Here is a 23,678-nt window from a genome sequence, read left to right on the forward strand (position 1 = left end):
GGGCGTGAATTCTGGAACAGGATAAGTAGCGAAAGCTAATAAGAAAAGTATGCAGCTCCTCGAATACTTAACTTTTATTTATCCTTGTTGTATACATCGTTCTTCTTGTTGAGACATTTCATACGATAACTTTCAAACTATGTAAGGCTAATGGCGCCTTGCTAGGTCATAGCCATGGACTTAGCTGAAGGCTATTCTAACTGTCTGCTCGGCTAATGAGCGACCATTTGACTCTCAACTAATTTGTGGTAAAAATGGTCATCTAAATATTTGTGGGAGATCAGTTTCTCATACTTTATTGTGATGGTCATTTCACCCTCCGTAGGATGGGAGTCAACAAAATGCCTCCGAATTTTTTTAATGTGAAAGCTCTTGAAGCTTTTTAAATAAAACAAATGTTAGTAATGTTCCACAGTCTTATTCTCCATGCCAACGTATTTATTCCTCAATATAGCCACCCTGGCGATGAACGCATTTCTCCTAATGGGAGACCAGTTTGTTGATACCATCACTGTAGGACATTTGACTTTGTTGTCTGAGCCACAACCCACCTATGCTTGCACTGCTCTATCACTGCCGAAGTGAGGACCTTGAATATGTTTTTTAAGTTTTGGAAACAGATGAAAATCAGATAGGATCATGATGGTGCTATACGGGGGATGATCGAAGACAGTGAACCCAAGGCATCGGATTGTTGCAGATGGCCTGGCGTTGCCATGCCAAAGGAGATAGTGCTCCATATGTGGAGTAACTCCTCAAATTTAAATCTCAGTTACAGCATTCTGTTTCTCACACACTGACATTGGTACGTTACACACCACCATGTTACTTGCTACAATTCCAAGCCATCTAGTGATAGATAGCTGCAAATATGTAAACACGAAGAACAAAGATGTCTTTAAGAGTTCGTGCTTTTATGAGGTTCTCACAGCACACCAACATAGTTACATTAGACACTGCCATGTTGCACACTACACTTTGGAGGCCTCTACCACAGAGGGTTGCAACTTGTGTCAGCAAAGTGAGAAAGTTGACTGAGTAATGAGCATGGCATTTAATAACTCATCTGATCTTGAGAACGGAATAAAAAATTTCAGAGGCATTACTTTTCAGCATGCTCTCATATTTTCACACTTGGGGAAGAAAGCTGGTGATGAAAATTTCATGAAAAGATTTCTCCACATTGAGAAACACCTATGTTTTACTTATAGCCACCCCACCTTGTGTATCATATCTGTAGCACTCTCTCTCATATTCTGTGTACATTCTTAGTTTCATAGGAATGGACACATGCTCTTAGGCCGGTATTACACTATCAAATTTCTTTGTCCAATATCTTTGTCAAATATATTTGATAGTGTAATAGGGACTTTGTCAAATGTCGTCCAATATTTGATCAAATCTAGGGCCTCGCTGTGTATTTGATCAAAGAAATCGCTTGTCTTCTGTTCACTGCAATATGACATGTTACCACATGGAGCGCTAGCATTGCTGCAGCGTTCTGTCGTGTGTAGTGTTTTTATAACCATTGCCAGTAAATACAATTGGTGTGTGCCGACAACTACAAAATTAACAGAGATGTCTGAAGCTGATGAGGCGCTTTACAATGTGAGGCACCCTGAATACAAAAATAGATTAAGAAGATTGGAGACCTGACCTGACCTAACCTAACCTAACAGAACATAACCCTCTCCTGTAGCAAGGAATCGGAGTGTTACAGTGAGCCTGTCCTCTGAAGATGTAGCAGTTCTTAAGTGAATATTGTGCTTTGTGATATGAGGATACACTTCATTGAGCACATACAGAAATGTATGCTCATCCATTCTTAAGTAATTGATGTACGACTTGACGTCTTCCACTGTAAGCTCACTTAACAAGTTTTGTTGAATGCTTTTATCGTGTCGTCGTAAAACCCACTGGCAAATTTTTGAAGATGAGTGTTCCTGAGTAGTGGACCCCTTTTTTAACTAAAGTAAGTGCTTTTAAGTCCTTGTGCAGATCATTTATGTTCCTGGTATTGTGTGTATGAACTGAGTTGTTTGTTGGAAAAAGAGATATATTATTTACGACAAATTTCATTAAGAAGTAAATATACTGAGAGGCAGTAGTTAGTATACCCAGTTCTCTGAAGAGGTTTCTGCAGGACGTCCGTGAATTTACTCCACAAATAATACATATTACTCGCTTTTGGACTCTGAAAACTTTTGTTTGACGTCAAGATTTACCACAAAATATTATCCCATATGACATTATGGAATGAAAGTGTGCAAGCTTTTTCATTTTTATGTTGCTTATGTCTGCTAACACTCGAATTGCAAATACAGATTTGTTAAGGCCTTTCTGCAGTTCTGTGGTGTGCTCCTCCCAACTGAATTTATTATCAAGTTGTAATCCCAGGAATTTAAGACTGTCAACCTCGTATGTATGGTTCCTTTTTTTCCCCCACTTCTTTTCCGCATGTACACACAATGCAATTGCGGTACGTGCAACTGCTGCGGTTAATAACAAGTTGTTGTCAGCCATCTTGAACTTTGACGAAAAATTTGATGACAGTGTAATACCCCTTCTAGCGCTACGTCAAAGATCTTTGTCAAATATATTTGACGGAATATTTGATCACATCTTTGATCAAGTCTTTGACAAAGAAATTTGATAGTGTAATACCAGCCTTAGGGCCGGCCAGGGTGGCCGAGCGGTTGTAGGCGCTACAGTCTGGAACTGCACGACCACTACGGTCGCAGGTTCGAATCCTGCCTCGGGCATGGATGTGTGTGATGTCCTTAGGTTACTTAGGTTTAAGTAGTTCTAAGTTCTAGGGGACTGATGACCTTAGAAGTTAAGTCCCATAGTGCTCAGAGCCATTCGAACCATTTGAACATGCTCTTAGGAAGACGTCAAGCAAGTTTTTACCAGCTATTTTAAAATAGATATAGTTTGTATTTATTTTTGGTGGGTTTGGACGTTGCAGTGTTAAGTCTCACTACAATAGCCTTGTGGTCACTAATTATTGTGTCCATTATTGTGTCCACATTTCATGTGGGCTTCTGAACTAATTGCTCAAAATAATTTTTGGAGAAAGTATTTAGTAAAATTTGGATGATGTATTATGCGTACCACTGTCTTTAAACATATATATTTGCCAACGTGAAAGGGTAAATTGAAGTCACCAACTACTATAATTATATGAGTGAAGCATCTGTTCAAGATGAGACACAAATTTTCTGTAAACTTTTCAGCAACTGTTTCATCTGAGCAGGGGTTCAGTAGAAGGAATGAACTGAGGTGCCTGTTTTCAGAGTGACATTTCTCCATGAAACCACACATTTTAAATAATCTATTTAATTTTAATTCCTGAATCCTAATTTTTGCCAAATAGCTGCATTTTTATGTTGTAAATACGGATACAATGGAAATGCATTTTGGGTTTTGTAATTGTCACTTACAGCAAAATCACTGAATTTTTCTGTTTCTCACCATTAAAATTAGGTATAATTTTTATCTGTGTAATGTAAAAGATCAAATACAATTTACATCAAGTCAAGCACTATTTAAATTGTTGTTAAAAATGTATATTCAGCCAAAAAATGTTGAAGATAAGTGCTAAATTTCACACAAAGAGTTTGTCATTATTTGCTGGGAACAGCATTCACTTAGACTGAAAAGAAAAGACCTTGTTATAAAGTGGTGTAGCATAATGTCCATCAGTTACCGTTAATTTACTTAAAATCTGATTCACATCATCCAATTTTTTTGCTTAAGGCTTCAGTGACACCACATCAACTACAAGAGATGACTGTTACTTGCCTCTTTTGAATTTTGTAAGCTTACATATTGCAAATAAGTCAGAATAATATTCTTTGCAAGAGATGGACTTCGATTGCGTGGGATCGTTCTCATGTCAGGTGTCTTGAAATTTGTTTTTGCCTTGATGACTGAACCAACTCCAAGTTACCTGCTATCAACCTGCCAGTTGACGCTAAGAATATGCACGTGGTTCATCTGCTGGAAAACTGTACGTTACTCCTCTGGTAGAAACACAAGTTTGGTTTTTTAAAATAGTTTTTCCACCCTGCCAAAAGCCCTATCTATCAGCAAATAACTGTGACCACACACAGTAACTGTAGTTTCAAAAACGACATTGGATGTGTCTGAAAATTTACTTAGCTTTAATAACACACAATTTTTTGTTCTGTCCAGCACAACCATCACAGAATAATTTAAATTTTCTGATTTACGGTTTGTCTTTACAGAAGTTTGTTAAATGGTGGAATAGTACACTGGCAACTTGTGAATTCCCCTGCTTGGCATCACGTTCAGTCCAAGTGTAGAAGTGAACATCAAGAGCATTCCGCTTAGAATGAGAGCCATACTGTTGAATGATGCACAAATAAAACTGCCTTTTTGACGAGAGTAGAATGCCTCACCCAATGCAGTACAAGGTAATGACTGATTCTGCATCATACCGAAGAAAAAACACAGTATCTTCAGATAGTGGTGCCCCTGTCAAGTGATAAAATTGTTTGGCTCTATGAACTAAAAGTTCACGAGTGATGATCTTCCTCTCATCACTTTTCTCAATTTATTGTGCTGTTTTCATTGCTCACAACAGCTGGAGATGAACACACAAGGGGTTACAAATCTTAGGTTGAACTGTGTCATAAAAACTACATAGTAGAAGCGATACTTGCAAGTTATATCCTCATCTTCATCATTGTAATATCCTCAAAATATTTTCCATAGGACTCTGTTAAGCTTTGTGTCAGTAATTTCTGTGTGATATCTGAAAGTAAAGTGAAACTGAATTATAACACTACAGTATATTACACTGCAGTAAAATATTACAATATGTCCTGTGGTTAGACTTATATGGAAAGTATGTTACACATTAGAAATGCATTTGTATTTGTTTCTAAAAAGGCTACATTTAAATAAATATATTAGTTTCAGTAAATTTGCTGTTAAAAGGTTAGCTTAACTTTTCCATTCCAAAATAACCTGGAGTACTTTCGAACATCTGGATATGTTCACATGTCACTTTCTTCATTCATTCCATCATTTGATAAATTTGTTGGTCTCCTCTTGCCCTTTGTATGGCTGTCTGAAAATTGAAATTCAGCTAAATGTTGCACTCATTGTGGATCATTCTAAGTATGCTACAAAAGGCAGCACAACATAATTTTTCATTATCCTCAGAAAGCATCCACTCAAACATTGCCTTTGTGGACTGTTGCCTTTGTGGACTGTTGCCTTTGTGGACTGTTGCCTTTGTGGACTGTTGCCTTTGTGGACTGTTGCCTTTGTGGACTGTTGCCTTTGTGGACTGTTGCCTTTGTGGACTGTTGCCTTTGTGGACTGTTGCCTTTGTGGACTGTTGCCTTTGTGGACTGTTGCCTTTGTGGACTGTTGCCTTTGTGGACTGTTGCCTTTGTGGACTGTTGCCTTCTGTCGTGCTTGCAGTTTTTTCTACCAGAATAGCATTGTTAATAAAAGTGTTCTGTGGAGGTTTATATTTACGATCATAAAACAATGCGTCAGAGCTTTGGTAATCTTGTCACCAAAATTGTACTGCTTCACAACATTCATCATTGTGTTTACAAACTAGTGCAGGCTGATGACTATCACAACCACATTGCCACATTTTATGTTTATTCCTCTGTTGTTTTGATATATTACATGGCCTTTGTCTGGCATTTGAACCTGATATTCCCTGTATTTCTTCTTAAAATGTGCCCATGTTACAAAAAATCAAAATAGTCAACACAGAACTGAACGAGCCAATACTGGTCCCGTATGTAGTCAACAATAAACTTTTACAGAGCTCTACATTAGACCGAGTATGTGACAGAAAACTGTTTCTGTCAATGTCCACCAGTACTAAATCACAGCAACTATCTACTTCAGTATCACTACAAGATAAAATATTTGTAACAGCAACAAATGCACCACCACCTTATAGCAGAAGTCAAGGAATCTGTAGCCTTAACAGTCACAGAACCATCTAAGCCTCTGGTTAAGGCCCTCCACTCATCTCTGTATGAAATGTCCATAATCCATTCTGTCATTGATGCTAAGGATGGTGAGCACCACCTTCATGTTGCAAGCAAGACTTTTCACCACTACAGATAGCCATCAGGAACCAGAGAGAATCTCTTATGATCCAATGGTTCAAAGTGACACACATTGTTAGCACAGACATGTGCCACCATCTGCAGTTGACTGTGCTTGTCATGACAAAGGGAAGGGTTCATTCAACATCTGGAATGACTCTCCCCCAGTATGCACATATAGTGACACTGGATTTCTTCCCCATCTTAGCAGCCGTATCCCTAATGGGCTCCATCAAGCAGTTAACACTGCAGCTCCAAACTACAAATTATCCCATCCTCTGTGAATGCTCATAACTTGCAAGCCGAGAGGTTTTCTCTCAAATGGGGTAAGTGACTGCAACTGGCTCAGGATCTTTATTGGATACAGACAGTGCCTGAAATATGTTCCTCAGACAAACTGGAGAGGCTTTTCGGTCATTTCCTCAAAAAATCTGCTGCACTTTGTAACAACCTCCCTCTTGACTATCATGGAGTGGTCAGTGCACACCCTGGAACTAATAGGCATACAAAATTTGTTCTTCTGTGGTGAGTGTTAACTTCGTGTCTGTCTTAGCTACTGTAATGTTTTCACTATACTGTTTGTAATATCTTACCTGAATTACTAATTTTTTGTTCCTTATTAGACCCACGCCTGCTTTACTATTATCTATTTTTGTGTTGACTGCCTTGCTCACCTGACCATAAGTCCTGCTCTTCCTAGCACTGCACTTCACTAATTTCTGCTATATCTACCTTCCATGTAGTCATTTCTCTTTTTAAATTTTCTTTCATACCTATCCAGTGACGGTAACTAATGTTCTGTACTGTGACTTACAGAATTCTGGTGTGTTTTCTTGCTGACAACATCCTCCTGAGTAGTCCCCATCCAAAGATCCAAATGAGGGACAACTTTACCTCCTGAATATTTTACCCAAGAGGATAACACCATATTAATGGCAGTTCTCGGTATAATACTAAAAATCAAAAACCATGCTTTTACCCCACATGTGAGGCTAGTAGTCTTTACTGTCTCAGCCATTGTATAAGTGCTGACTGTATAAGTCACTGAGTGAAGATAAATTTTGATCTTAGTTCATTGAACCCAGTTTACAAATTTGCTTTGTTGTATAACACTTAACTTGGATAAACTGAACACAGTTCAGTATTGATCTAAATTAACAAAAACCCCAGGTAACTCCACTAAATCAGCTATTGACATGATTATAATGCTTTGGCTGCAGTATCAGTCGTACATTGTAGATACAGAGTATTTATGATGTGTTGGTAAATGTGCCAACACCTTGTAGATAGAGGCAGCCGAAATCTAACGCAGACGGGCGTGAATTCTGGAACAGGATAAGTAGCGAAAGCTAATAAGAAAAGTATGCAGCTCCTCGAATACTTAACTTTTATTTATCCTTGTTGTATACATCGTTCTTCTTGTTGAGACATTTCATACGATAACTTTCAAACTATGTAAGGCTAATGGCGCCTTGCTAGGTCATAGCCATGGACTTAGCTGAAGGCTATTCTAACTGTCTGCTCGGCTAATGAGCAATGCATGCTAACTATCTGCTCGGCTAATGAGCGATGCTTCGTCCGTGTAGTCGCTAGCGATGTCGTCCGTACAACTGGGGCGAGTGCTATCCCGTATCTCCAGACCTGCCTTGTGGTGGCGCTCGGTCTGCGATCCCACAGTGGCGACACGCGGGTCCGACATGTACTAAATGGACCGCGGCCGATTTAAGCTACCACCTAGCAAGTGTGGTGTCTGGCGGTGACACCACAATTTATTATTGAAGGTTTTGTGGTTTCATGATAGAAGCATAGGAAGAAACTTGTCCACAGCTTTAAAATGTTGAAACTGTCAGATTTCCATCATGAAGTAAATTAAGACATAATTGTGTGTTTAATGTTCTTCAACACAGAAGTGCATAATAAACTGCCTGTAGTATGAGCATTTTCTATGAATTTCTCACAACACAAAACTGCCAGGAAGTTGGAAAATCTGTAACTGTTCTATTTTCTGTGTATGGGGATGGGCTCCATTGCCATTCAGTAGGTGTCCCAAGATTGTTATTATACGGGTGATGAAGATGGATTTCCTTGGAATCAGACAGAGTCCTATGGTCTGAACAGACTTCAACATGGTCGCCAGCCGGTTTAGATGTTCTTCAAATGTCTTTGAAAAGAACAGAATGATATGCAGACAGCAAAAACATGTTATCCATTTAAGGTATTGAAACAGGTTGTCCATCATACATTCAAAAGTTATTGGAGTGTTACACATTTCAAACGGCATAAGTTAAAACATATGGAGGCAGTCAGGAGGTATGAAAGGAATCAGGCTTGTCACCTTGATTTGCAAGTAGCCTGTCTGCATGCCCATAGTTGAGAAATACTCTGCTGCTTTCAAGCAGTCTAGTGTGTCATCAGTGTGCAGCAATGGATAGACATCATCATCTGTGATTTTTGTTCAGCCATTTATAATTGACACAGAAACACCATCTGCCATCTTTCTTCTTCACAAGGACCACAGGAGAGGACCAAGAACATGTCATCTTGCAGCATCTTCTCCACTTCCTCCCAGATTATCTTATCATTCACCCTGCAACACTCAATATGAGTGCTGACTGATTGGTGGATAATCACCAGTCTTAAGATGGTGTTTTGTCATGGGCTGCTTTTCCTGTCTTTTCTCCACTCTAGATTTGAATGCAACAGAAAACTGACACAGAAGTGCTGTCACTCGCCAGTGCTGTTCTTGGTGAGGCCAATGTCTTATTGGCAGATAGTAGCTGCTTCCTCTGTTGTCTTTAGTGGTAATGCGAGCTTGATTCTTCGTCGATTACACTAAGCTGCCCTTGCTGGACTGGATTGAGTGTCTCTGCGTGCGCCTGCACACGCATGCGCCCCCCCCCCCCCCCCCCCCCCCCACACACCCCTACCTATCTTAAGGGATGAGTTGTGGATGCTCATGACAATTAGTGATCAAAATTCTCCTTAACCATCTACAGTGCTTATAATTGTCATAGGCATGCAGATATCTTTTCTAGCCTGAGTAGGTTTTTGCAATTGACAAATCTTCACAGTTTATTTGAGCATCTTGTTTGATGACCTGGGAATGTGTCTCATAGATGGGGGTGGGATGATAATGTTTTCAGTGGCAAACAAACTCCCAGAGCAATCTTTATGGGTCCTTGTTAGAATAGATTTGTCAGTCTGGAGCTTTGATCATCCACAGTCTATGACTGCCTATGACACGTACAAGAAGTCCCATCTGGGTATAACATTATGACTACATTCTGGTAAAATGACAAATCTGTAGGGCTATGTTTCGTCATTGGTTGTTATTCTTTCAATTCATGTTCCTGTTGGCTTGCAATACATGTTCGTGTTGGCTGGGTATATTTCCGATTTGTGACCTTCAGCAAAAATGCTTTCATATCGTGGAACATAGTCTTCTATAGCTGATGACGATAAACATCCAACATTACAGAAAAGGGTGTCGCTGAGTCAACTAGCACCAAGACAGGTTGGCCGTCAATAATGACGTTGGTAAGATTTCCTGAAATTATGGTAATGGTCATCAAAGGAGAATTAGGTTGTCCCCTCACTTGTGGGTGGCTAGTTGCCTAGGCAGTATCTTTGTATGGTGACTGGGAACTGTTACAAGGTTTTTGGGAGCAACATTGTATGGGGTACAGTGATGGGCTTCATTCCATGGGTCAACTGTAATTGTCTGCAGTTGACTGACGTGACTATAACTGTTGTGATGGCTGACATCTGATGCCATAGTAACCATTGATAAGTCAGTTCTTTTTCTGCTGTAGTGTATAACCTGTTTGGGGCGTCCTAGTGGAACCACCCTGGCATGTTGTCCTGTGTCCTCCAAACGTTTCTTCTTCTGTGGAGCATTACACCTGTTTTAGGAGTTATAATAGAGGGAAACATTCCACGTAGGAAATATATATCTAAAAACAAAGATGATGTGACTTACCAAATGAAAGTGCTGGCAGGTCGACAGACACACAAACAAACACAAACATACACACAAAATTCAAGCTTTCGCAACAAACTGTTGCCTCATCAGGAAAGAGGGAAGGAGAGGGGAAGACGAAAGGAAGTGGGTTTTAAAGGAGAGGGTAAGGAGTCATTCCAATCCCGGGAGCAGAAAGACTTACCTTAGGGGGAAAAAAGGACAGGTATACACTCGCACACACGCACATATCCATCCACACATACAGACACAAGCAGACATATTTAAAGACAAAGAGTTTGGGCAGAGATGTCAGTCGAGGCAGAAGTGTAGAGGCAAAGAAGTTGTTGAAAGACAGGTGAGGTATGAGTGGCGGCAACTTGAAATTAGCGGAGATTGAGGCCTGGCGGATGACGAGAAGAGAGGATATACTGAAGGGCAAGTTCCCATCTCCGGAGTTCGGATAGGTTGGTGTTGGTGGGAAGTATCCAGATAACCCGGACGGTGTAACACTGTGCCAAGATGTGCTGGCCGTGCACCAAGGCATGTTTAGCCACAGGGTGATCCTCATTACCAACAAACACTGTCTGCCTGTGTCCATTCATGCGAATGGACAGTTTGTTGCTGGTCATTCCCACATAGAATGCGTCACAGTGTAGGCAGGTCAGTTGGTAGATCACGTGGGTGCTTTCACACGTGGCTCTGCCTTTGATCGTGTACACCTTCCGGGTTACAGGACTGGAGTAGGTGGTGGTGGGAGGGTGCATGGGACAGGTTTTACACCGGGGGCGGTTACAAGGGTAGGAGCCAGAGGGTAGGGAAGGTGGTTTGGGGATTTCATAGGGATGAACTAAGAGGTTACGAAGGTTAGGTGGACGGCGGAAAGACACTCTTGGTGGAGTGGGGAGGATTTCATGAAGGATGGATCTCATTTCTGGGCAGGATTTTAGGAAGTCGTATCCCTGCTGGAGAGCCACATTCAGAATCTGATCCAGTCCCGGAAAGTATCCTGTCACAAGTGGGGCACTTTTGTGGTTCTTCTGTGGGAGGTTCTGGGTTTGAGAGGATGAGGAAGTTGCTCTGGTTATTTGCTTCTGTACCAGGTCGGGAGGGTAGTTGCGGGATGCGAAAGCTGTTGTCAGGTTGTTGGTGTAATGCTTCAGGGATTCCGGACTGGAGCAGATTCGTTTGCCACGAAGACCTAGGCTGTAGGGAAGGGACCGTTTGATGTGGAATGGGTGGCAGCTGTCGTAATGGAGGTACTGTTGCTTGTTGGTGGGTTTGATGTGGACGGACGTGTGAAGCTGGCCATTGGACAGGTGGAGGTCAACATCAAGGAAAGTGGCATGGGATTTGGAGTAGGACCAGGTGAATCTGATGGAACCAAAGGAGTTGAGGTTGGAGAGGAAATTCTGGAGTTCTTCTTCACTGTGAGTCCAGATCATGAAGATGTCATCAATAAATCTGTACCAAACTTTGGGTTGGCAGGCCTGGGTAACCAAGAAGGCTTCCTCTAAGCGACCCATGAATAGGTTGGCGTACGAAGGGGCCATCCTGGTACCCATGGCTGTTCCCTTTAATTGCTGGTATGTCTGGCCTTCAAAAGTGAAGAAGTTGTGGGTCAGGATGAAGCTGGCTAAGGTAATGAGGAAAGAGGTTTTGGGTAGGGTGGCAGGTGATCGGCGTGAAAGGAAGTGCTCCATTGCAGCGAGGCCCTGGACGTGCGGGATATTTGTGTATAAGGAAGTGGCATCAATGGTTACAAGGATGGTTTCTGGGGGTAACGGATTGGGTAAGGATTCCAGGCGTTCGAGAAAGTGGTTGGTGTCTTTGATGAAGGTTGGGAGACTGCACGTAATGGGTTGAAGGTGTTGATCTACGTAGGCAGAGATACGTTCTGTGGGGGCTTGGTAACCAGCTACAATGGGATGGCCAGGATGATTGGGTTTGTGAATTTTAGGAAGAAGGTAGAAGGTAGGGGTGCGGGGTGTCGGTGGGGTCAGGAGGTTGATGGAGTCAGGTGAAAGGTTTTGTAGGGGGCCTAAGGTTCTGAGGATTCCCTGAAGCTCCGCCTGGACATCAGGAATGGGATTACCTTGGCAAACTTTGTATGTGGTGTTGTCTGAAAGCTGACGCAGTCCCTCAGCCACATACTCCCGACGATCAAGTACCACGGTCGTGGAACCCTTGTCCGCCGGAAGAATGATGATGGACCGGTCAGCCTTCAGATCACGGATAGCCTGGGCTTCAGCAGTGGTGACGTTGGGAGTAGGATTAAGGTTTTTTAAGAAGGATTGGGAGGCAAGGCTGGAAGTCAGAAATTCCTGGAAGGTTTGGAGAGGGTGATTTTGAGGAAGAGGAGGTGGGTCCCGCTGTGACGGAGGACGGAACCCTGCCTGGAACAGTTCCGTCCTCCGTCACAGCGGGACCCACCTCCTCTTCCTCAAAATCACCCTCTCCAAACCTTCCAGGAATTTCTGACTTCCAGCCTTGCCTCCCAATCCTTCTTAAAAAACCTTAATCCTACTCCCAACGTCACCACTGCTGAAGCCCAGGCTATCCGTGATCTGAAGGCTGACCGGTCCATCATCATTCTTCCGGCGGACAAGGGTTCCACGACCGTGGTACTTGATCGTCGGGAGTATGTGGCTGAGGGACTGCGTCAGCTTTCAGACAACACCACATACAAAGTTTGCCAAGGTAATCCCATTCCTGATGTCCAGGCGGAGCTTCAGGGAATCCTCAGAACCTTAGGCCCCCTACAAAACCTTTCACCTGACTCCATCAACCTCCTGACCCCACCGACACCCCGCACCCCTACCTTCTACCTTCTTCCTAAAATTCACAAACCCAATCATCCTGGCCGTCCCATTGTAGCTGGTTACCAAGCCCCCACAGAACGTATCTCTGCCTACGTAGATCAACACCTTCAACCCATTACGTGCAGTCTCCCATCCTTCATCAAAGACACCAACCACTTTCTCGAACGCCTGGAATCCTTACCCAATCCGTTACCCCCAGAAACCATCCTTGTAACCATTGATGCCACTTCCTTATACACAAATATCCCGCACGTCCAGGGCCTCGCTGCAATGGAGCACTTCCTTTCACGCCGATCACCTGCCACCCTACCCAAAACCTCTTTCCTCATTACCTTAGCCAGCTTCATCCTGACCCACAACTTCTTCACTTTTGAAGGCCAGACATACCAGCAATTAAAGGGAACAGCCATGGGTACCAGGATGGCCCCTTCGTATGCCAACCTATTCATGGGTCGCTTAGAGGAAGCCTTCTTGGTTACCCAGGCCTGCCAACCCAAAGTTTGGTACAGATTTATTGATGACATCTTCATGATCTGGACTCACAGTGAAGAAGAACTCCAGAATTTCCTCTCCAACCTCAACTCCTTTGGTTCCATCAGATTCACCTGGTCCTACTCCAAATCCCATGCCACTTTCCTTGATGTTGACCTCCACCTGTCCAATGGCCAGCTTCACACGTCCGTCCACATCAAACCCACCAACAAGCAACAGTACCTCCATTACGACAGCTGCCACCCATTCCACATCAAACGGTCCCTTCCCTACAGCCTAGGTCTTCGTGGCAAACGAATCTGCTCCAGTCCGGAATCCCTGAAGCATTACACCAACAACCTGACAACAGCTTTCGCATCCCGCAACTACCCTCCCGACCTGGTACAGAAGCAAATAACCAGAGCAACTTCCTCATCCTCTCAAACCCAGAACCTCCCACAGAAGAACCACAAAAGTGCCCCACTTGTGACAGGATACTTTCCGGGACTGGATCAGATTCTGAATGTGGCTCTCCAGCAGGGATACGACTTCCTAAAATCCTGCCCAGAAATGAGATCCATCCTTCATGAAATCCTCCCCACTCCACCAAGAGTGTCTTTCCGCCGTCCACCTAACCTTCGTAACCTCTTAGTTCATCCCTATGAAATCCCCAAACCACCTTCCCTACCCTCTGGCTCCTACCCTTGTAACCGCCCCCGGTGTAAAACCTGTCCCATGCACCCTCCCACCACCACCTACTCCAGTCCTGTAACCCGGAAGGTGTACACGATCAAAGGCAGAGCCACGTGTGAAAGCACCCACGTGATCTACCAACTGACCTGCCTACACTGTGACGCATTCTATGTGGGAATGACCAGCAACAAACTGTCCATTCGCATGAATGGACACAGGCAGACAGTGTTTGTTGGTAATGAGGATCACCCTGTGGCTAAACATGCCTTGGTGCACGGCCAGCACATCTTGGCACAGTGTTACACCGTCCGGGTTATCTGGATACTTCCCACCAACACCAACCTATCCGAACTCCGGAGATGGGAACTTGCCCTTCAGTATATCCTCTCTTCTCGTCATCCGCCAGGCCTCAATCTCCGCTAATTTCAAGTTGCCGCCACTCATACCTCACCTGTCTTTCAACAACTTCTTTGCCTCTACACTTCTGCCTCGACTGACATCTCTGCCCAAACTCTTTGTCTTTAAATATGTCTGCTTGTGTCTGTATGTGTGGATGGATATGTGCGTGTGTGCGAGTGTATACCTGTCCTTTTTTCCCCCTAAGGTAAGTCTTTCTGCTCCCGGGATTGGAATGACTCCTTACCCTCTCCTTTAAAACCCACTTCCTTTCGTCTTCCCCTCTCCTTCCCTCTTTCCTGATGAGGCAACAGTTTGTTGCGAAAGCTTGAATTTTGTGTGTATGTTTGTGTTTGTTTGTGTGTCTGTCGACCTGCCAGCACTTTCATTTGGTAAGTCACATCATCTTTGTTTTTAGATATATGTTTTAGGAGTTAGTAATACCTGTGTTGGTAGAGTGCTGTGTTGTCGTTTGATGGCTGTGGCATAAGTCTGACTTGGCCAAGTCCATTTTTACTGGTGCATTTAGATGGTATCAGAGCTTGGTGCTAAAGATCAATACAACTCTTCTCCACCATTCTGTATTACCTCCTGCTGTTTTGGGGTTTCTCTCTCTCTTACTTACTTGGCCTGACAATTCTGGTTGCCATAAAATGCTGTACCTCCTCTCTCTCACTCTGGCATATGAGGGAGGTGAGGTCATGGTGATCTCCCACAACTGCTGTAATGATCATATTCAAGAGTTGGTCTTCTTCTTTTGTCCATGATTGTTGTGATTTTTCTTTACCAGAAGAGTATGGGATGTTTCTTCACCAACTTCTTTTATCAAGTCTGAGATTTATCAGCTTTTGTCATATTTGGATTCATAATGTGACATTACACCAAAACATTCTGCTTTGGCCTGATGCATGTAAAGACTGTGTCATTTTGCCATGATATTTGGCTTTGCTCTCAAATTGTTCTTCTTCTAAGCGGACTTGATACTGATTGTTGCCAAATGTTTTCTTTAGTTCTACCAGGAATTTATCCGGCTATTGAGCTTCTCTTTGCTGTTCTCGAACTGCAGGTGGGCTGCGCTGTCACAGTAAAAGTACACATTTTATATTATACCACCTGTTCTACTTGACAACTTGGTTGGCAACAGCCATTTCATTGCATTCTGACCATTGTCTCTGGAAACACCAATTGATGCGTTATGTGCAGTTGATTCACTGCTGACTTATAATACATTGGTCTCCTGAATATACGGATTGAAGGAATGCTGTACTGCCTGTATTTTTGTTGTTGTACACCTAGGTGATGACATTGTATGTTGCCTAATTGATTCCATGGTGACTTAGATGTTTTTAAGTACACCAAGTCTCCACCAAACACTCATTCTGAAGTCACACTCAAGTTCAAATTTGAAGGCAAAGTTACCAGTGAAATACAGTGTGTCTCAAAAGGTATGGTACAACTTTAATGTGTTACAGAATCCAAATTAATTGAGATATGCCATTTGATCAGTTTCAGGATGTGCACTTTTGGTGACGTGCACAACATCCAGTCTGTATTCAAGCTATATCCGAACTCGGCACAACATATTCTGATCATCCCCACTCTCCTGTTGCCAAATATTGAACTTAGTGATGTTTGGAGTAAGTTAGTCACATTTTCACAGCACTTGCCACATTGAGATAGTGCCTCACTGCAGCGAGTTAATAATAAAAACACTCATCCTTTTTGTTACTCTTCTTTGTTGTATATTGATGGCCCATTGTTCTCTTCCTTTCTGTGGTTCATCTTTCTGTAATTGTCTAGAGGATGATCGGGTTACTACTTCAATAACAATATGAAATCGGGTGGACTTTCTGCAGAATTACACATATATTTTCAGTCAATTTGTTTCACATAACAAATCAATTAAATACACATAACTTGTACTCCATCGTTGAACTTGTGACTCGTACAACCATCTGCTCAAAAGAACAAAGATTTTCTTCAACAATATGCAGCAAAGAAATTACTGTCAAATATTGATCTATTTATGCAAAGTAATTTTTGGAACATACATTTCGTAAAAAAAAAAAAAAAAAAAATATATATATATATATATATATATATATATATATATATATATATATAAACAAAGATGAGGTGACTTACCGAACAAAAGCGCTGGCAGGTCGATAGACACACAAACATACACACAAAATTCAAGCTTTCACAACAAACTGTTGCCTCATCAGGAAAGAGGGAAGGAGAGGGGAAGACGAAAGGAAGTGGGTTTTAAGGGAGAGGGTAAGGAGTCATTCCAATCCCGGGAGCGGAAAGACTTACCTTAGGGGGAAAAAAGGACAGGTATACACTCGCACACACGCACATATCCATCCACACATACAGACACAAGCAGACATATTTAAAGACAGCTTGTGTCTGTATGTGTGGATGGATATGTGCGTGTGTGCGAGTGTATACCTGTCCTTTTTTCCCCCTAAGGTAAGTCTTTCCGCTCCCGGGATTGGAATGACTCCTTACCCTCTCCCTTAAAACCCACTTCCTTTCGTCTTTCCCTCTCCTTCCCTCTTTCCTGATGAGGCAACAGTTTGTTGCGAAAGCTTGAATTTTGTGTGTATGTTTGTGTTTGTTTGTGTGTCTATCGACCTGCCAGCGCTTTTGTTCGGTAAGTCACCTCATCTTTGTTTCTATATATAATTTTTCCCACGTGGAATGTTTCCTTCCATTATATATATATATATATATATATATATATATATATATATATATAATGGAAGGAAACATTCCACGTGGGAAAAATTATATATAAAAACAAAGATGAGGTGACTTACCAAACAAAAGCGCTGGCAGGTCGATAGACACACAAACATACACACAAAATTCAAGCTTTCGCAACAAACTGTTGCCTCATCAGGAAAGAGGGAAGGAGAGGGGAAGACGAAAGGAAGTGGGTTTTAAGGGAGAGGGTAAGGAGTCATTCCAATCCCGGGAGCGGAAAGACTTACCTTAGGGGGAAAAAAGGACAGGTATACACTCGCACACACGCACATATCCATCCACATATACAGACACAAGCAGACATATTTAAAGACAAAGAGTTTGGGCAGAGATGTCAGTCGAGGCAGAAGTGTAGAGGCAAAGAAGTTGTTGAAAGACAGGTGAGGTATGAGTGGCGGCAACTTGAAATTAGCGGAGATTGAGGCCTGGCGGATGACGAGAAGAGAGGATATACTGAAGGGCAAGTTCCCATCTCCGGAGTTCGGATAGGTTGGTGTTGGTGGGAAGTATCCAGATAACCCGGACGGTGTAACACTGTGCCAAGATGTGCTGGCTGTGCACCAAGGCATGTTTAGCCACAGGGTGATCCTCATTACCAACAAACACTGTCTGCCTGTGTCCATTCATGCGGATGGACAGTTTGTTGCTGGTCATTCCCACATAGAATGCATCACAGTGTAGGCAGGTCAGTTGGTAAATCACGTGGGTGCTTTCACACGTGGCTCTGCCTCTGATCGTGTACACCTTCCGGGTTACAGGACTGGAGTAGGTGGTGGTGGGAGGGTGCATGGGACAGGTTTTGCATCGGGGGCGGTTACAAGGATAGGAGCCAGAGGGTAGGGAAGGTGGTTTGGGGATTTCATAGGGATGAACTAACAGGTTACGAAGGTTAGGTGGACGGCGGAAAGACACTCTTGGCGGAGTATATATATATATATATATATATACACAATTAATTGTCTATCTTGTTTTGAGAAGTCCATAATCACGTTGTAATTATATTAAATATTTATAAACAATGACATTTCAAAAGTTTTGCATTTTTTATGTCTTAACTGCGGTATTGTTCATTTCATACGATCCAAGATCAGGTAGTGCATGTATCTCACTAAAATGAGTATTTTTACATAAGCCCATCAAAAATTTTGGAAGCATGAAATTTGGCAAAGAAATTGATATAAAATAATAAAACTGGTTATCCGAATGATGTTTGGAGTATAACAAATTAATATTAAACGGTTCTTCATTACATGATATACAGCATTTTGACTTCCTCAGCATCACCGTTTCATTCAAATGAGGTCATGAACAAAATTTCATTTCATTGAGTTCTTTTCTCACAAATTTTCAAAAACAATTTCAAAGTCTACATTTTGCGTATTCTATCTCTCTCAAATTATTACTAAATATCATGTAACATATATTGGATAAGCAAAAGGATGGCACAGATAATAGTGATTTTATCATATTGACAGCAGAACTTATATTTCATGAGAATGTCTGTATACCGATATTTATAAATCTGTCTTTAGTAGATGAAATATCATATATTGGTAATGTCCTATGAGCAAAAGAAAACATCTTAGTCCAAAAAATAACATGGAAATGATTTGACTATGTGTTAATGCTTTAGAGTCAGCAACAAGATGTTTATTACAGATCAGTTATTTCCTACCAATACTAACTCTCTCTCATGTCAGTGCCATGGAATCATACAATTTTTAAATAAAATTCAGATATTTTCAACAAATCAGACCCAGCTCAAGCTTTCATAAACGTCAACTTCCTTATAGTCATTTCTCAGAATTTTCTACAGCATACCATCATAAACAAAAGTACAATGCATTTCAAAATAGAGTACCAATAAATCCCTAATATTTCATTTCCCTAACATCATTATAGACCTCATAAACTTCACATACTCATTATAGTTCCCAAAGCAATAAACCGTCATCTCTCCCAGAACTTCATCTCAAAATAAACATCACAAAATATTCCACAAAACCTCATAATACCATCAATATGACTCAAGGAGAAAAATTGCTCTGCATTGTATTTCTTGTATTCTAGTCAGAATAATACAATTAGTGTTATAAACAAAACAAAAAAAATGTTAATCATTAACTTCACACGGGTCTGAAAAACAACACTATCCATTATCCCTTTCCCTTAAAAAGATACCAGAATAATGACTGAATTGACATAGCTTATAAATGTTGTGACTCACCGATCTTTCAAAGTGCCGCCGTGCAGTTACGCACGTCGTCTACATGCGGCGCTGTCTGCCAGTCATGCATCAGCAGCAGCACCACCTAAGCGGCCAGCCAACCAGCGGCCACTGGACTTGGACTCAGTGCTGACTTAACTGTTACAGTATACACACGTCTTACTTTGTTTACTTGATCTGTGACTTACATGTATTGCGTCGTCCTTGAAATATATTTGTTCAACTTGACGTTATAACAATTGGCGACGAGGTAGTGAATTTTTCTTTTTCATCGTTGACCCACAGGTTTCCATGGCTACTTTAGAGGAACTATTGCAAGATCTCATTGAACAACAAACGCTACTCACATCAGCGATTCGTGATTTCGTCGCGGCATCCAATGCGGGGCATCTCATCGTTGTCTATACCCCCTTTCCCTCCTTATGACGAGTCGGCGGAAGACTGGTCTGATTAGGAAAAACGTCTTCGACTGCACTTCTTGGCATTTCATGTCACGGACGAACAAACATGTAAGTCTCCGTTCCTTTCAGGGATTTCACCTCAAATGTATCGGTTGTTGTCGCAATTGGCTCCTTTGAAAGATCCTGCATCTTTGTTCTTTGCTGAAATGTGCTCACTTCTGTCCGTATATTTTCAAAAGCATACACATGTGGTAGCCTCTCATGTTGCCTTTTATCGTTGTCAAAAACAACTGTATCAATCCTAACGCGCTTGGGCTGCTGAACTTCACGGCCTCAGTCGAAAATTTCAATTTGTTACTGACGTTGCCGGCCGCGGTGGTCTCGCGGTTAAGGCGCTCAGTCCGGAACCGCGCGACTGCTACGGTCGCAGGTTCGAATCCTGCCTCGGGCATGGATGTGTGTGATGTCCTTAGGTTAGTTAGGTTTAAGTAGTTCTAAGTTCTAGGGGACTGATGACCACAGATGTTAAGTCCCATAGTGCTCAGAGCCATTTTTTGTTACTGACGTTCACAAAGAATCCTACGCAGTTCCATGGTACGGGATGCTATTATCCGGTCGGCGCCCGACAAAGACATTAGTCAATGTTCCCTTCAGTTGGCAAATCCAACTCTAGATGAAGTCCTATCCATCGCACAGTCTTTTGAAATTTCTCGTGCCGCTGGAGCGCAAATAGAGGCATGGGGTGACGTCGGGGAAGTCCAACCTCTGTGCGCTGTTGACGAAGTGTGCGGTATGTCCCCGCCTGCCGACGTGGCTGCAGTATGCTCCCAGAGCAGCCTCTGCCTAACCGTAAACAAACCTCTAAGAAACTGCAGCAAAACCCCCTACAACTTCCTTCATGTCCGTGGTGTTTTACGAAACATTCACGGGAGGATTGTCCCCAACATTGGGCCATGTGTCACAAATGCAAAAAGAAGGGTCATGTGTCCTCAGTTTGCAAATCCGACCGCATACCTAATGTTCATGAATGTGACGCTGATTCTGCTTCTGTGTTTTCTGTCAATGGTACTTCTTCCCTTTCAGGGAAGTTATTCCTCACTGTCCAAATACTTGGTCGGTATGTTCACATGCAGGTTGATACTGGTTCTGCTGCCACTATCATCACTTCTCAGACGTATCTTCAGTTGGGTTCTCCAATTCTGTCACCTGTCACTAGGCAATTGCGAACTTACAATAAACAGAAGATTTCTCTCTTGGGACAATTTGATGCTGAGCTATCGTACTAATCCGTCGTTCGCACTGTTCCCTTATTTGTGGTCGACCATAGTAACGTGGAGAATCTTTTTGGTTTCGATGCCTTTCGTGTTTTTGGGTTCTCCATAGATGACTGTCAATTTCGTCTCTGATGCTATTCCTTATGCTTAATTGGATTCCTTGTAGACGACATTTTTGTCCCTTTTTTCTCCTGGGTTAGGCTGTGCAAACGACTTTGATGCTCATATCATGCTCAAACCAACTGCTCGGCCTAAGTTTTTTCGGGTTCGACCCATTCCTGTGGCCCTTCGTGATCGGGTCAAACGTGAGCTGGATCGTCTCACTGCTTCAGGGGTCTTGCTTCCTGTCACTTCCAGTGAGTGGTCCTCTCCTGTTGTTGTCGTTGCTAAGCCCAATGGTGATATTCGTCTCTGTGGCAATTTCAAAGCCACTGTAAATGCTCAATGCCTCATCAACACTTACCCTATGCCCCGACCTGAAGAATTGTTCACTAAACTTGCTGGAGGCCAGTATTTTTCTAAACTTGACCTGTCAGAAGCTTATCATCAACTTCCTCTCGACGCTGCTTCCCAGCAGTTCCTGGTCCTTAACAGGCCTTTCGGCCTCTATCAATACCAACGATTGCCGTTCGGGGTTCCCAGCGCCCCTGCTCTCTTTCAGCGATTCTTGGACGACATTGTTGTCACTGGCTCCACCACTGAAGAACGTCTTCAGTATCTCCGCACACTTTTTCATGTCTTACAGACTGCCGGTCTTAAGTGTAATCTTCAGAAATCAAAATTTTTTCAGGCATCTATCACGTACTTGGGGTTTCAACTCTCTCGGGATGGTATTCATCCGCTTCAGCAAATTGTTGCGGTAATCGATGCCCTTCCTCACCATACATCTGTTAAGGAACTGCAGGCCTTCTTTGGGAAAATAGCATACTACCACAGGTATTTACCGTCTGCTGCTTCGGTGGCTCAGCCGTTGCATAAAAACGTGTCTTTTCACTGGTCCGCGTCATGTGATGCGGCTTTCCAGAAATTGAAGACTATGCTGAAACAGGCCCCGTGCCTGGCTACTTATCGACCTGGCCAACATCTTGTTCTTGCCACGGACGCCTCTCAATACGGGGTCGGTGCAGTCCTTGCGCACCGTTTTTCTGACTGTTCTGAACAACCCATTGCTTACGCCTCCAAAATGCTCACGGATGCCCAACGAAAGTATTCTCAAATTGGAAAAGCAGCTTTGGCCATTATTTATGCTCTTCATAAGTTTGGTGCTTTTCTCTGTGGATCCAAATTTCATCTTGTTACGGACCACAAACCAATTGTTTTCTTGTTTCATCCATCAACGCCACTTCCCGACAAGGCTGCACACCGCCTCCAGCGTTGGGCTCTTTACTTGTCTCGTTTCAATTATGAGATTCATTTCCGACCGACGGCTCAACATGCGAATGCTGATGCACTGTCTCGCCTTTCCATGGGTCCTGATCTGGCATTCAATAGGGACGAACTTTTGTGTTTCCACCTGGATGTTGCCGAGCAGCAGGTTGTGGACGGGTTCCCCATCACCGGGGACTGGCTGGCAGCTGCTACAGGTTCTGATCCTACCCTCTCCTGGGTTTTACGCTGTATTCAGAAGGGTTGGCCAGATCGTCTGTCCGCTAAGACTTCTGATCCATTGCGGAACTACTACGCTTTGCGTTACTGCCTAACGGCTAGGGTGGTGTTATCCTCCTTTCCACCGACAATGCTTCGCCGCGTGTTGTGGTACCTGCGTCTTTGCGTGCTTCGGTCTTGCACCTCCTTCACCACAGGCACTGGGGTGTCTATCGCGCAAAATCTCTGGCGCGCCATCATGTGTAGTTGCCCGGAATTGACTCTGAAATCGCACACATGGTCGCTGCCTGCGGCCCTTGTGCGTCACAGGCCGCCGCCCCGAAGTCATCTTTGTCACTGTGGCCTTTGTCTGAGCCCTGGGAGTGTATTCATGCTGACTTTGTGGCACCTTTTTAGGTACTCATTATTGATGCCTACTCTAACTTTCCTTTCATTGTCCGTTGCACGTCACCTACCACTGCGGCAACCACCAATCTTCTAGCTCGCATTTTCTCTTTGGAAGGCCTTCCCTCTACTCTTGTTACTGATAAATGTCCGCAATTTGCCTCTTCCAATTTTGCGGATTTTTGTGCCCGTCACAGCATCATGCATGTCATGGCCCCTCCGTTCCCTCCACAGTCAAACAGTGAGGCTGAACGACTGGTCTGCACATTTAAGGCTCAAATGAGGAAACTCCTGACTTCTTCTGCTGCTGATGATGCGCTTCTCCAATTTCTGGCTTCTTACCGTTTCTCCCCCATGGCCGACCACAGCCCGGCTGAGCTCTTACATGGCCGACAGCCCCGCACGCTACTTCATCTTCTGCGGCCTTCCACCTCATGGCCGCGGGTGCCTTCGCTTGGCCGGTTCACCGCCAGCGACCTTGTATGGGTATGGGGATATGGCAGGTGGCCAAATTGGAGTCCTGGCCGCATCTTACGACAACGTGGCCAACGCCTGTATGAAATCC

General features: G+C 43.1%; 1 protein-coding gene across 2 annotated transcripts in view; it reads left to right on the top strand.

The window, feature by feature from the left end:
- The window catches only part of LOC124621947 (gamma-tubulin complex component 2-like), a 181,304-nt gene that overhangs the window by 119,642 nt on the left and 37,984 nt on the right, over positions 1-23,678 (top strand). The gene's annotated exons all lie outside the window — the stretch shown is intronic.

The sequence above is a fragment of the Schistocerca americana genome, chromosome 7 (genome assembly GCF_021461395.2).
Source record: "Schistocerca americana isolate TAMUIC-IGC-003095 chromosome 7, iqSchAmer2.1, whole genome shotgun sequence".
Classification (NCBI taxonomy): Eukaryota; Metazoa; Arthropoda; class Insecta; order Orthoptera; family Acrididae; genus Schistocerca; species Schistocerca americana.